The following is a 15,322-nucleotide window of genomic DNA, read 5'->3' on the forward strand; positions in this document are numbered from 1 at the left end:
GAAAAGAAGGAAGACTACACCACCACCAGGACGATCATGCTGAAAGAAAGTCCCCCATAGGCAGGGGCTTAAGAATGAAAATTTTCATGGGGGGAAGGGAAGGCCATGGACTACTATAGGGCTTGGAGACCCTTTTTCTCATGCTTGGTATCTCGTCTTACGACAGTTGTAACAGTGCCTTTAGATATACAAAGACTCCCAATCCTATGTTAATTTTTGTCAGTGTTTCAGGGGTTTACTTTACAAAAAAAAATGGACTTATACATTATTAAATAAATAAAGTAATAATTTACTTATCTGTTATTCGAGTGGGGTTTGGACTATATCTGTCCACAAGGGCTGAAAAGTCAAGGATAGATGGGTGGGCATGCACAAACTTTTTGTTTAATCAGCATTTGAGCTTATACTACAGTGTGATCCCTCTGGTGTTAAATTAAAGTTGTGGGACTACAAGTTTTACAGTTGTTGCTACAGGAAGTTTTGCATACTGTGACTGTTGTACCTTGCTGACAGTCATTGAAAGATCCCTAAACACTGTAAACTAAACACATGCTGCATCCATGCCATGCTGGACTCCATACAGAAGGGACCCAATTTGCAGTGCACTGCTCCATTTGTGTGGTGTGTTTGACTGCTGTCAAAGTGTGTGTTTGGCACTATATTGTATATAAGTAAATATATATACATTCACCCCATGAGATAATTCCCAGTAACAGGAGTCAGTAAGGTTAACATCTGATATTTGGATCCAGTGTATAAGGTTGTGACAATTAATGTTTATGACGTATGCTGTTGATATTATTGATTTATTGAGTTATTGTGTTACTCTGCTGTTCATAGTAAGAGTTGGTACTCTACTTTCATCCACGCTGTCTTATTATTGTATTGTTCACACTATTATTTTAAACTATGCCAAAGTATATTTTTCTATAAAATCACAAAAGCTGCATTTAGTAGTTACAGTTCAATAAATGTGCCTGGTTGGTTTCTGCACTACACAGGGTGTCACAGCGTGTTAGTACTGGGCAGGTGGTTTCCAGAATCTCCCCCTGGTGTATTTCAAGAATACCTCTAGAAGAAAAAGTGGTGATACAGGTGGAGGCACTGAAAACCAAGCACAGAGGTGAGAAACATCTACATCATTCAGTATGTATACACCCTCACAATGCTTACTACAGAAGGGGGTGTTACATATATATTTGATTCCAGTCAGTCATGATGTTACTATAGGTATAGATAAAGCACAGAAGCAATGTAATTTATAAAGTGCAGATAATTTATTACTACTTAAATAAATACAATTCCTTTATTTTAAAATTGATTTTTTTAGTTGATTCCTGGCTGCTGAGTACGCATACCTTTCCATGGTGAACAGGCCTAATTTTACCAAAGGCTCACCTTCATCTGGTGTTTCCACTACATAGAGATCATCGTCAGGGTGAGGGTCTGACTCCAAGCTTTCGTGTTCTGCATTAATGGAACTGACCTGTGGTCGATTTGATGATGATTCAGTACTTCAACCGCCAAAAAAATCTTTAATGCTTTTCTGTGTCATGACTGGAGTCATGGATGGCTGCTACTGACAGGCTGGGACTCCGAGGAGCAGGGTAGGAGGAGAGGATCTGAGATGGAAGGGGTGGCCATTATACTGCCTGCATGTTCCATGTCACTGACAGTGGCTGCAGTGCAGAGAGTGCAGTGCAGTATTGGGGGGAGAGGGGAGGTTTGGAGGCTTATCAGAATATCCTTCCTGGTTGTCTGTTATCTGCAATCAGTGACATGGAACATGCAGGCAGTGTATTGGCCACCCTGGCTTCTCCTCAGGTCCTCTCCTCGGTGTCCCAGCCTGTCAATCACATAAGCTCCACTCCCCACCCCCCAGACTAAACAATCATCTGTGTGTTACTGTACATGTACTATATGTGTGCATGGGGGTGTTACTGGGTCAATAGATTGGTGGGTGCTGTGTGGAAAGATCTTTAATTATGGGAGCTGATAGAGTGGATGAAAATGTTATTTGGTAATGGGAGGGTGAAATGATGATAGAATGGAGTGGAATAGGGTAATGAGGGATTGATGGATTTTTGAGGGAATGGTTTCATAGGGCGTTAATTGATTTGTGATCATGTATGTCAGTGTGTGTATGGGGGGGGGCACCCTACGATCTGGCGACAATGAGACAGCTGCTAACGTTTTAAACCATCTGCAATCATTTGCTCTCTCTGTTCCATTGTTGTACAACTTACAAGAACAGTCAATGGGAAGTGCAGCTTACTGGTCTCGTGTTTGCTAATGCTTACTGCAAATTGTGATAGCAAAATGAGTGGGGCTTCTAAGAAAGAAAAAAAACAATGTTTGCAAGAAGAAAATGTACGCAGAACAAACATGAAGATAATTTCATTTTAAACAGAAACGACAACAGTTGACAAGTTCAAATAAAGCTGTTATAGCTTTATTCCCATTTTCATTACATTCATCCCCATTCTCTTTTGTGTAGAAGTTTATGGGGGGGACAAAACACAGTCTTTGCCTCCCCCAACAGAAATCATGGGGGGGGGCAACTGCCCCCCTGGGTCCTACACCCCTGCCCATAGCAGAGAGCAGCAGGGGAAGCAGTGTCAGAGGTGGAAAACCAGGTTTTCGGTGATGGCAAGGAGGTTAAGAGAGTTAGATATGAAGAGATCATGTACAGAGGGCAGTTTATTGCAGATGGATCTGGCATGTCAAAGTGCACAGAGAAAAGGAGAGTAGGAAGTAGGGAAATGTGGATGAGATTGATAGGGTTACAAGTGCACAAGGGTGTACTGGGTCTAGGATGCAGAATAGAGTATGGGGAGTATGGGTATGGTACTTGAGCTAGGAGGTATGATATGAGGAAAGGAGGAGGGAAAAGAATAGGAGGGGGGAGGAATAAAAGAGGAGGTTTAGTGAGAGATGGAGGGTACAGGAGCAGTTGGTGGATGAGCTACAGGGTGTGAATATGCAATAGGGAAGAGGGAGGGGGCAGGGATAATTCCAGATACTGCATACAGTAATTTATAGTGCAACAATGGATACTATACCAGTGAAAAGAATGCAATTTGTCTATGAGGAAAAATGGAGGGTGGGAGATTGTCCATATGGAGAGATCATGAGAAGATTGATAAGGTGAGTTCATGGATGAGTTCTGGAGGTCCAGGAGACAGGAGCGATGGGAAGAGACCAGGGGGTATATTTACTAAACTGCGGGTTTGAAAAAGTGGAGATGTTGCCTATAACAACCAATCAGATTCTAGTTATCATTTATTTAGTGCCATCTACAAAACGACAGCTAGAATCTGATCGGTTGCTATAGGCAACATCTCCTGCAGTTTAGTAAATGACAGTTGAACTCACTGGATACAGCAGCTGAACTGAGATGGAATTAAAGAAGACCTTAAAAATAACCCTGTAATACTTATTCATCTCTGTCAGTTAACTATTAAAACATGTCTACACTATATAGCATAGTCAACTATGAATAGCTGCATATGAGTAAGGTTAACAGCAACAGGTGGGAAAATGGAAGCAAAATGTATAATTCCAGTCTCCACCTCCTATGGATAAATTACATAATAGATACATTGAACTCCTAGGGGTATATTTACTAAACTGCGGGTTTAAAAAAATAGAATTGTTGCCTATAGCAACCAGATTCTAGTTATCATTTATTTAGTACATTCTACAAAATGACAGCTAGAATCTAATTGGTTATTATAGGTAACATCTCCGCTTTTTCAAACCAGCAGTTTAGAAAATATACCCCCTAACACTACCATCCATGAGTAATTGCAATTGTCTATAAACAGTGTCTCGATGATGTCATTATTCATATTGTAATAGATAGATTGCATTTCCGAAAATATTGGTTCAACCCACAAGATGACTGCCTTTATTGTGTGTAGATGATGGATCACTATTGCTAGTAAATAGGCCTTTTCCAACATGAATAATCTGTTCTTGTATTTAGGTTATTTGTGATATATTTATTTTTTGGTACTTTCTTTTGTTTATTATTTATCTGCTTGGCTCCTGCAAACCTAAATATAATGTAAATACTATACAGTAAGTCCCAGTGTATTTCCATGTTTTATAGATCGATTTCAGCAAAACTAATCCTACATATAAATAGCTTTTTTTTTTAGATAAAGGTTGCTCAGATGGCAACCTACAAGTTTCTTGGAACTCACAAATTTTTATGCATAATTAAAAGCATCGAAATTGCGCCATCAGAGCCCCCCGGTGAGGCAGGGGCGGGCTGTAATGACATAAATCACATTACCACGTCCTCCACACCTGGAAATCGGACCTCCCCACCGGGATCTCCTGGAGACGAGAACAAAAAAGTCATCAAGTATGATCTTAAGATCTGTTTAAGTCAGAATAAACATGTAATTATGTCATTTTATCTGCAAAAATTTAACATCTACATTTTAGATGCAAATAATTAAACTTTACATGAGGCCCATTGGCTCTAAGAGGAGGCACTAGGTATTTTTGTCACTGCATGTAAAACATTATCAACAAGCAGCAACAACAATTATTTCAATTTTCCTTCTGGTCTGCAGAATCTTTTGATTAATGAATATCTGCATAAGAGGTGTGTGTGTCAGTGTGTGTGTGTGTGTGTATGTCTATGTGTGTGTCTGTGTGTGTGTGTGTGTGTGTGTGTGTGTGTGTGTGTGTGTGTGTGTGTATGTCTATGTGTGTGTCTGTGTGTGTGTGTGTGTGTGTGTGTGTGTGTGTGTGTGTGTGTGTGTGTGTGTGTGTGTTTGTTTAGATAAGGCTTGAGGAGTAGGAAAGAAGATGATGGTTAAGGTGAGTGATTGGGAAAGAATTTGAAGATATTGTTTGAAGGACTGGGCAGAGTGAATGTCGTCTTAGGCTAACACTGAACAAGTTCTTTAGATGAACAGGGTGATAAAAGTAGTATATTCACTTATACAATCACACTTCTGATCACTTCAAAGGATTGACTTAACTTAAACATTTCATCTGCTAACTGGTTTGTTTCTCAGAAGGCCAACGATGAGATAATGTTGATTTAATAAGTTCCTCCAGGACCTCCAGATAGTTTTATGGTTCATAAAATGTTCAGTCAACTCTGTCTTCTTTGTGATTATTCCACATCCTTAGCTGGTTAGGCTTTCCCATTACTTTCCTCTTTTGTGTATCATATATCAGCACTCATTATTTTCACCTCTCAATCATATAGAAGACATTGGGTGATTTTTTTCTCTTCCTTTTTTTTTAACCAAGGAAAGGAAGAGTAGTATAAAAAGCATGTTATAACAAAGTGTGATAAATTTTGTCCATTAGAAAACAACACAACAACCTCAATCAGCACTAGAAGTCAGATCCCACTGCCTGTTATGCCTGTCTGTTGTAATATGTCACTATTTCGTTTCTATTTTGTTCCGTGCCCACAGAATGTGCTGAGTCTTAAAATATGCCTACTAATGGGAGTATGAATAGATAAGTATGTACTGCATTGTATATACTTATCCAAAATAGACAGGAGCCACGCACATCACTCACAAAATAATGATGCTTTCATTAACTAACACAATGAAAAGAATAAAATGGTCCTGACAGCTGATGTGCAAGTTGGGTACAACTCAGCCTCATAATCATTAAAACAATGTGGACAGTCTTTGGTAATGAACCACTTTTTTTTAGACATCCACAGTCTGAGAAATAGTGTCAAATCTTTATTGTGTTAATGTAATCGTTTTGCTCAGTAAGTACAAATAGTTGCTAACTTACTTGGCAAATCTGCACTTGACATATGACTGAGTTCTTTCAATTTGTACTATCTTATCGGGTATAGAAGTGGCATATGTAATCACCAAAATGTCTTAATATTAATCTGCCTTCTTAAGTATTATAAATATAAGTGAGGAAAAAAGACTATGTACAACTGTACACTTTACACCCAATATATAGTATTGGATGCTAGTATGTCAGTGAAATTATAATCTAGACATAATAATACATAACTTTTATTAGGCCTGCTTTAAAACACTAAGGTGTAGATTTATAAACCTTCTATAAAGGAAAAGTTAAAGTGTTATAGGAACCCTAAATAACTAATCACATTCTAGCTATCATTTTCTAGAATGACAGGATTGAGAGACATTGTTAGGACTCCTTGGGACTGAGTCATTAAGGAGATCAAAACATAAGAAAAGAGTAACTCTGTACCTGGGCAAAACCATGTTACATTGGAAAGGGAGGTAAATTTAAAATGTGATAACAGATTTATAGTTGGGGTAGGGCAAGTCCTAGACCAGGGGTAGGCAAACTGCGGCTCTCCGGGTGTTTTTTGAAACTACAAATCCCAGCATGCCTTGCCACCTATCTGCTGGTTACCTACTGGCAAAGCATGCTGGGACTTGTAGTTTCACAACACCTGGAGAGCCGCAGGTTGCCTACCCCTGTCCTAGACCAACTTTACATTTCAGTGTAAAAATAAAGCTATCAAGCATTTGTGTGCTAGATGAAACAATAGCCAGGATTTAAGTAATGTATAAAATAATAAACTCATTTGCACCCCTTGCATTGTACCATGGTTTATTCCGGAGAACATTTACTCCTTTTTTGTGCCTTACTTTCATTAATGACTCAGGCCCCTTATCTCTTGACTGCATGGTGCTAAAACCAGCCAGAGGTCCTGACGAGAAGGGGGCAGAGAGAAGGTACCAGAACAAATCCTTGGAGATAAGTACTGCCAATCAGAAGGCCAAATGAGATGGCTCCCTCTCTGCACCCTAACTGTAGGAATCTGGGCAAGGATAAAAAGACTGAGCGCAGAAATCCAGAGAGGACTGGTTGGTTATTATCTGTAGTTTTGTGAAATGAGGAGTCGGAGATGTTAACTAAGAGGACCATAAAGTGCCTACTTCTTCAATTCATGTCTGTGTTTCAGTGTGTGCCTGCTGAAAGCAGGGTAATATTAATTCTCACCGCTGCCTTGCTGGAAGTTACAAGGAAGATAACATGGAGCCCATGGGAGCATGCCACAGAGATAGGGTCTCAGAGTATGTAATTGTGTACTGTGTCATTCACCATTTTATTTTAACTCACATGATTTAGTATGATGGTGTCATTGTTCTTAAAAGTGTTGTAACTCTGCTGGTGAACCTGGTTAAATAAATCCTTACATTCTTTATTCAGTTATGTGTCTGGTGTAAAAATATTTACTCACATGGACGTATTGAGGAAGGTGAGAAGCTAAAAGTTGTTGTTATTATTATTATTATTATTATTAGCCTTAATTTATAGGGTGCCACAAGGTCTCTGCAGCGCCATACAGAATACAGACAGAGGACGATACAGGGTAGGACCAACAACTATAAACAAATATTACCAGGACTTCAAAGCTCCCAACAAAGCTTAAACAGTGGGGATGGAGCAGAAAAATAGGTAGGGATACAGGCAGGGCCGGATTAACCATAGGGCTAACTGGGCTACAGCCCAGGGGCCTATGGCATCCAGGGGGCCCTTGAAAGTGCTCAGCAGCAGAATTGATCGGTCGGGGGCGGGGGCGCCCCCGGCGCGATCAGTGCTGCTGAGCACTTTCACTGCGGTCCTTCTCCGGCGCGCTGTAGTCATCTTACTGAGTAGATCTCGTGAGTCTCACTCTCACGAGATCTCCTCAGTAAAGAGCGTACAGCGCACCGGAGCGGGCGGGGGCGCAGGCAGCTCGCATCACGGGGGGGGGGCCCTCACTGGGGAATGGAGGCCCCCTTAGCCCAGGGGCCTCCATTCCCTTAATCCGGCCCTGGATACAGGAGGGGAAAGGGCCCTGCTCGTGAGAGCTTACATCCTAAAGGAAGGGCAAACAGACAGAAGGCACAATGGGGAGTAGGGGAATCAATTGCAAGAGAGGGGACTGGTGGGATATGGGAAAATTAGCTCAACAGGCTCTATCTTGGTGTGGGTGTCCGGACCAGTTAACTCTGGGTATACTCTCCGTGTAGGCAAAAAGTCATTAGGTGCCCCGGGAAAGTGACAATTATTATAATCTCTGTCATCTTCCATTACAGTTCTAGAACAACATCCTATGGACAGATGAGACAAAGATCAAATTGTACTAGAGTGATGGGAAGAGAAGAGTATGGAGAAGGAAAGGATCTGCTCATGATCCAAAACATACCACCTCAGTGAAGCATGGTGGTGGTAGTGTCATGGCGTGGGCATGTATAACTGCCAATGGAACTGGTTCCCTCGTATTTATTGATGATGTGACTGCTTGCAAAAGCAGCAGGATGAATTCTGAAGTGTTTCGGGCAATATTATCTGCTCATATTCAGTTTAATGCTTCAGAACTCATTGGACGGCGCTTCACAGTGCAGATGGACAATGACCCGAAGCATACTGCAAAAGCAACCAAAGAGTTTTTAAAGGCTAACAAGTGTAATGTTATGCAATGGCCAAGTCAATCACCTGACCTGAATCCGATTGAGCATGCATTTCACTTGATGAAGAAAAAAAACTGAAGGGAAATGCCCCAAGAACAAGCAGGAACTGAAGACATTTGCAGTAGAGGCCTGACAGAGCATCACCAGGGATGAAACCCAGCGTCTGGTGATGTCTATGGGTTCCAGGCTTCAGGCTGTAATTGACTGCAAAGGATTTGCAACAAAGTATTAAAAAGTGAAAGTTTGATGTAGGATTGTTTAGTTTGTCCCATTACTTTTGGTCCCTTAAAAAGTGTGAGGCACATATAGAAACCGTTGTAACTCCTACACTGTTCACCTGATTTGGATGTAAATACCCTCAAATTAAAGCTAAAAGTCTGCAGTTAAAGCGCATCTTGTTAGTTTCATTTCAAATCCATTGTGGTGGTGTATAGAGCCCAAAATATGAGAATTGTGTCCCAATATTTATGGACTTGACTGTACATTTATTAGAAATAAGAGCACAAAATATCTACCTGTCCATGTGCTCGCCAGTGGATACACACATTTTACACAGATGTTATTAATTTCAATCAATCTGTGACCTGAAATTAGGATGTGATCCTGAATGAAAACATTGGTTTGATATCATCTGACTCATCTACAATGGGCACAGACTCACCAAAATGGACAGTTGAAGAATGGAAAAATGGTGCCTGGCCTGATGAATCTTCATTTATGTTGCGTCATGCAGATGGTAGGGTCAGAATTTGGGGTAAACAACATGACTCCATCCGGCCTTGTGACAATGATACAAGCTGGCAGTGGTTGTGTAATGGTGTGGGCATGTTTTCTTGGCACACATTAGGCCATTTAATATCAATTTGTCATTGTTTACATTCCACAGCCTACTTGAGTTGTGTTACTGACCATGTGCATTCCTTTATGGCCACAGTCTACCCATCTTCTAATGGGAATTTCCAGCAGGATAACACCCCATGTTACAAAGCACACATCAGCTCAAGCTCTTTCCACAAACATGACAATGAGCTCAGTGTACTCCAATGCCCTGCACAGTCACCAGAAATAAATCCAATAGAGCACCTTTGGGATGTGGGCTGCATGATGGCTTAGTGGTTAGCACTTCTGCCTCACAGCACTGGGGTCAGGAGCTCAATTCCCGACAATGGCCTTATCTGTGTGGAGTTTGCATGTTCTCCCCGAGTTTGCGTGGGTTTCCTACGGGTGCTCCGGTTTCCTCCCATAATCCAAAAACATACTGGTAGGTTAATTGGCTGCTATCAAATTGACCCTAGTCTGTGTTTCTATCTGTCTGTGTGTGTTAGGGAATTCAGACTGTAAGCTCCAATAGTGTAGGGACTGATGTGAGTGTGTTGTCTGTACAGCGCTACGGAATTAGTGGCGCTATATAAATAGATGATGATGATGATGATGGTACATACAGTGATTGTGACTTAACTTTTGATCTGTCCACTATCCTAGGCTATTTATCCCGTCCCCTTGCAAATCCAAGCACCACTGTTAAATGAGAAACAGGAGGCTAAATGCAGTTACAAGTCACAACTAAGAGAACATAGTTTTAGGACACAGTATTGGTATAAATGACCTCTATTGAATTAAATAAAAGAGAGATTGTAAGTGGGCATTGACCTTAGTAGATGAGTAGACGTTGACTTTTTCTCCGGCTGATAAAATGATTCACCTAGTGCGATGCTTAATTACCCTTATACTCTCTGACATACCAAAACTGTACAATAAAATGGTATCTCATGTCTTGATAGAACCTAGAAGTCTTAAAGAGAAAAAAAATCTTTTTATTTCCACTTGACCCCCTCCATACTATGCAGTGAGAGTTAAGACATTTTATATTGGAGAACATTGTTAAACAAGCAAGGCCATCTGTGAAGTGATGAGAGGAGAATGAGTACGTAGTTTAGTGTATCGTAATGAATTGTTCCACTCTGATGTGCTTGGTCACACTCAGCTATCACCGCTGCCTGATTCCCATCTTCCCATCTTTCATACAAGAAGCATTCAGACAGCTGTCAGAGATACACTGAACCTGCCATCCCAATCAGCTGTCAAAACGTTCAATTCACTCAAAATTCAGGGGAATTTAACTTGCATTTGAATTTCAAATTCATGCATTTTGTATTTTTTAAAAAATAAAGTCCTAATTTATAATCAGCCAGTATAAGTAGGTCAGACAGTCACTAGATTCTGCACAGAAAAGCTGGTGCAAGTTAATTTAGTCTGAAAAGTCATAAAGTTTACACTTTTTTTAGCTACACCTTGGTGTTTCAGGACTGTTGTAACCATGAGCTGTTTTGTGTCTTTGCCCAGTATGCACAGGAAGTACTGACATAGACAACGTCTGTCTAACAAAAGATTCACAATGGAGACATGAGTCCATACTGTCATGTGGATTGGAGAACTAGAGGACTTTTGCTGAATTTTCAGTAGATGAATGTATGATGATAATATGGCAAGAGATGTGTTATATTCAGGCCCGGCGCTCCCATTAGGCAAGGTTAGGCACTTGCCTAGGGCGCCGGGCTCTGGAGGGCGCCCTCCAGAATGAAAATTACTTTAAAACTGTGCGGCGACCGCTGACCATACCTGTCACGACCGCCGCACAGCATTCAGATGCACGGGGGAGGGGTAAGAGGCTATTGCTCACCACCGCCGCCTCTCTGCTCCGTCTCCTCCCCTCCACTTACTAGTGTCAGTGAGTGGAGGGGAGGAGACGGAGCAGAGAGGCGGCGGTGGTGAGGTAAGGAAAGACGGGGTGAGGAGGGAGAAGGGAGGAGGGCGCCGTTTTTGTGTGTGGGGGGGGGGGGGGGGGCGGCGCCTATTTTTACAAAATGCCTAGGGCGCCATGGACCCTAGCACCGGCCCTGGTTATATTAGGTTATAAACTATGCAAAATATGCTGCAAATTATGTAATTCCGAAATTAGTGGATCCAGTAATCTTTAGATAACAGCACTCATGGGAGCAATTCCAAAAACCTTACCATGAAAGAAATTGAATTATAATTAGTGAACTTCAATATGGTCAGGGCAGTATGGTTGATAATGTTGTCAACTTGTATAATAAAGGGCTGGCATTATGAAAAAGGTGACATATATTGGGATTATACATTTAATGCACTTCTCAGAGAATACACCAGACACTTTAATTAATAGTGACATTATATATGTAGAGAGTGATCTGTTAAAAATCTTTGGACAGTGTTCCCACTTTTCTGAAAAACAAAACCTGAATGCTCGTACGATAGAAAGTATTATAGCTGTCTAACTGGGAATCTGATGGCCGCAATGAAGCTGCACTAGGAAAAGTGACCAGATTTTTCAAATCAAATATTATTGTTCATGCAGAGCGCTCCACATATTTATACACATATGGCCTGATCCATTAAGGCACACAAAACAAATGTATTTTGCTTTTTTTGAAAAAGCAAGTATTTCGAGCGTACGTATGTCCATACTCAGCAAGGTACTAAACTAAAGAAATGTCTCTTGTTCAATACGGGTCTAGGTATGATCTGCTCCGACAGACAAGACACTGCAGGTACGTACAATACATATGTGGAATATAAAGTCTCAGTAGAACGCACAGAAAAAGTATTCAATTAATATTACCTGTTAATAATATAGGGATGGGTATGTCAGCTTATGCTCAAACACACTAGTGAGGGGGTGTCTAAATAACAGGGCGATCACAAAGGGGTGGGAGAACGAAATGTGCCGGCTGCTAGGTGATCGGGAGTTAACCAGGCTCCTAAGTTGCTAGTGTGTCTGAGCGTAAGGTGACATACCCATCCCTCTATAGCAACTTAGGAGCCTGGTTAACTCCCGATCACCCAGCAGCTCGCACATTTCGGTCGCTTTAGTGCATCTACCCCTTTGTGATCGCCCTGTTAATAATATAGGGCCTGATTCCTTAAGGAACTTAGGCAAGACATTTCTTACTTAAGTCTCCTGGACAAAACCATGTTAAAATGCAAGGGGTGAAAATTAGTTTTCTATTTTGCACATACGTTAAATAATGGCTGTTTTTTCATGTAGCACACAAATACTTGAAAGCTTATTTGTACACTGAAATTTAAAGTTTATATTTGTGTGCTACATGAAAAAACAGACAATATGTAACTTATGTGCAAAATATAAAACTAATTTTCACCCCTTGCATTGTAACATGGTTTTTCCAGGAGATTTAAGTAACAAATTTCTTGCCTAAGTTCCTTAATGAATCAGGCCCTTAGTCATTAATGACAATACATAAGCAAAGAAATTTTTTTCTGGCATGTGCCGAACGATTTTACACAAGATACGGCACGTATCTGCATTTACGTCCCTAATGAACCAGGCCCATATTTTCCATTGAGATTCAACACACTAGAGCCAGTTTTAAAATGTATACAACAAATGTGATCATACCCCTAACTGTCTCCATTTTTGTGGGACAGTCAAAATTTTCAGGGTCTAGAAGAGGCAGAGCCTGTCCATTAGGACAGGCTCTGATAGATAGAACTTGATATGCCCAGGACAGTCCCCTTATTTACAACCAAAGTCTTAAAGTTCCAAAGCCTGTTTTCAGATAATTCCCTCATGCACCCAAGTTAACATTTGGGATGTGCACCGGCCACTTCTGGTGTCTCGTGTTTTGTGTTTTGGATTCGGATTTGCTTGAGGTTTTGGGTTTGGATTTGTTTCCCAAAACATCTGACGAAAGGTTTTGGTTCGGATTTAAGGTTTTGGATTCGGATTTATTTTGAAAAAAACATAACAAGTGTTAAAATCAAGTTTTTGGGTTTATTTTCACTCCTACGCTATTATTAACCTCAATAACATTCAATAACTATCATTTCCACTAATTCCCAGTCTATTCTGCAGAATCAGTGAACTTTGTAATATTGCAGTACCACTGGACTTATACTGCAGGATTGTTTTTGGATTTTTTTTCATTTTTTTTTTATAACTTTTTTTAAAAATTTTCGTGCTGTGCTGTGCTGTGCTGTTATTTCCCCAGCACAGCACGAGATATAGCAGGACAGAGGACCACCTAACACAACCTCCCTCTAACCTGATCAATGCCCGAGTCAAGATGGCGGCGGTTAGTGGGGAATTTATAGGATCCGAGTATCGCGAGATCCGACAGCGGGATTATGACTCAGAGCCTCGGTTTCAGTTTTGCAATTGGCGAGAATACCCGGATCTGTCTCGGATCCAGCTCGGATCGGCAACGTTCGGGTGGGCTCGGATTTCAGCTACCCGAGCCCGCTCATCTCTAGTTAACATGAGAGTGGGGTAGATTTCTATACTTGTTTTACTTAACGTTGGACTCGAAACAGAGGGTGTATTTCATAGCACAATTTCAAGTCAAGGTAGTGTGCAATACAAACCCCAATCTTATGGCTAGTGAGCAATATAGACCTAGGTCTGATGGCTAGTGCAGATTACAGTTCCCAATCTGGCAACTAATATGGGATAAAAAGTAAATCTGATTAGTATAAAATACAGATCCCAATTTTATCGCTAATAGAAAATACAGACTAACAGTCTGCAATTTAATAGCTGTTGTGCAATACAGAACCCATTGTGAAGGCTATTACATAGATATCTGATCAGAGTCTGATGTCTACTATAAGGAGGAAACCCCAAATCCTGGTGGCAAATGTAGACAGGAAACCTCCATTCCACTCTCCTTACTGTGCTGACCTGTCAATGAGTGCAGGAACTATGTTACCCTGATACATTATTGATTATAGACCTCTAGCGGCTCTATCTCCTTACCATTGATAACACAGATTGTTCTTGCATCCAAGACTGCCAGTGCATAGATACTGTACAGAAGTCTATTCTGTCTGTACAAGGGGGTTACAAAGACACCCCAGAGCCAGTCATGGCAAAATAGGGACTTTCCCTGGAAGTTATAGTCATCCAAATATAGGAAATACTCCACTCCACATATACAGTATTGATAGAAAACAATTTACATCAAAATCTGCAAAGCCTCTGTAAGTCAAGTAACTTCACATTCTGAATGTTGTGCTCTGTCTCCCGGAAAGAATGACCAGACTTTACCCATTTCTTTCATTGGTCCCCTGGTGACCAATGGTAAAATTTATATTGAATTCATGTTTGTTTTTAGCGTAGGACTGGCCAGACGGGAGAGACTTTGGCATGAGTGGGTCAACTTAATATGTATTGTAATATGTGGTATGAACATTTTTAATACAGAATATAGCTTTAATACAGAATACAGCATACATTTGGCGACTGGAGAGGATCAATATCTTTTTGTTTGCACAATGTGGTCTCACTCCTCTTGCACCCCACGTTTCATTTAATTTATTTACATTTATTAAATACTTGTGGTAGAGCACAATACTTTTAAGTCTTTTTTGTTTTGATTGTCTACTGTATGTATTGCCCATTGACAGTGTTATGTGCCCCATTTGTAACCAAAAAAGTGTTTGCCCCTTCACTTTTAACAGCTTATTAGGAACAATATTTACTTGATTGCAAATAATGATACAATATATGGTCAATGAAACAAATAGATTTAATCAACAATACCATTTTTGTTTATAAATAGTATTTTTTTATCTTTTTTTTAGAAAAAGAAACGTATTTTCCCAAGTCAGCATATTCCAGGTAAATATGTTCCAAGAGGTGGCCTAGGCACAACTGCATGGCACCCAGCTGATGTTGCATGCCATCCACGTATGTCACAGCCATCTCTATGTCACGGCCATCTCTATTTGAGCTTGATTGGAGATCTGCTCGATCAGCATCTGTGGATGAGATAAAAGGAAAATATAAGTGTTATGACTCGCCGGGCTCTCTGTCAGAGTAACTAGATAGATAGATAGGT

General features: G+C 40.6%; 1 long non-coding RNA gene across 1 annotated transcript in view; it reads right to left on the reverse strand.

Moving 5' to 3' along the window:
• Positions 1-14,999: 14,999 nt before the first annotated feature.
• The window catches only part of LOC142149914 (uncharacterized), a 75,377-nt gene continuing 75,054 nt past the window's right edge, over positions 15,000-15,322 (reverse strand). The window contains exon 3 of the long non-coding RNA XR_012690922.1: positions 15,000-15,242. This is a non-coding gene — a long non-coding RNA (uncharacterized LOC142149914). The remainder of the gene's footprint in view (positions 15,243-15,322) is intronic.

This window comes from Mixophyes fleayi, chromosome 4 (genome assembly GCF_038048845.1).
Source record: "Mixophyes fleayi isolate aMixFle1 chromosome 4, aMixFle1.hap1, whole genome shotgun sequence".
NCBI classification, from domain to species: domain Eukaryota; kingdom Metazoa; phylum Chordata; class Amphibia; order Anura; family Limnodynastidae; genus Mixophyes; species Mixophyes fleayi.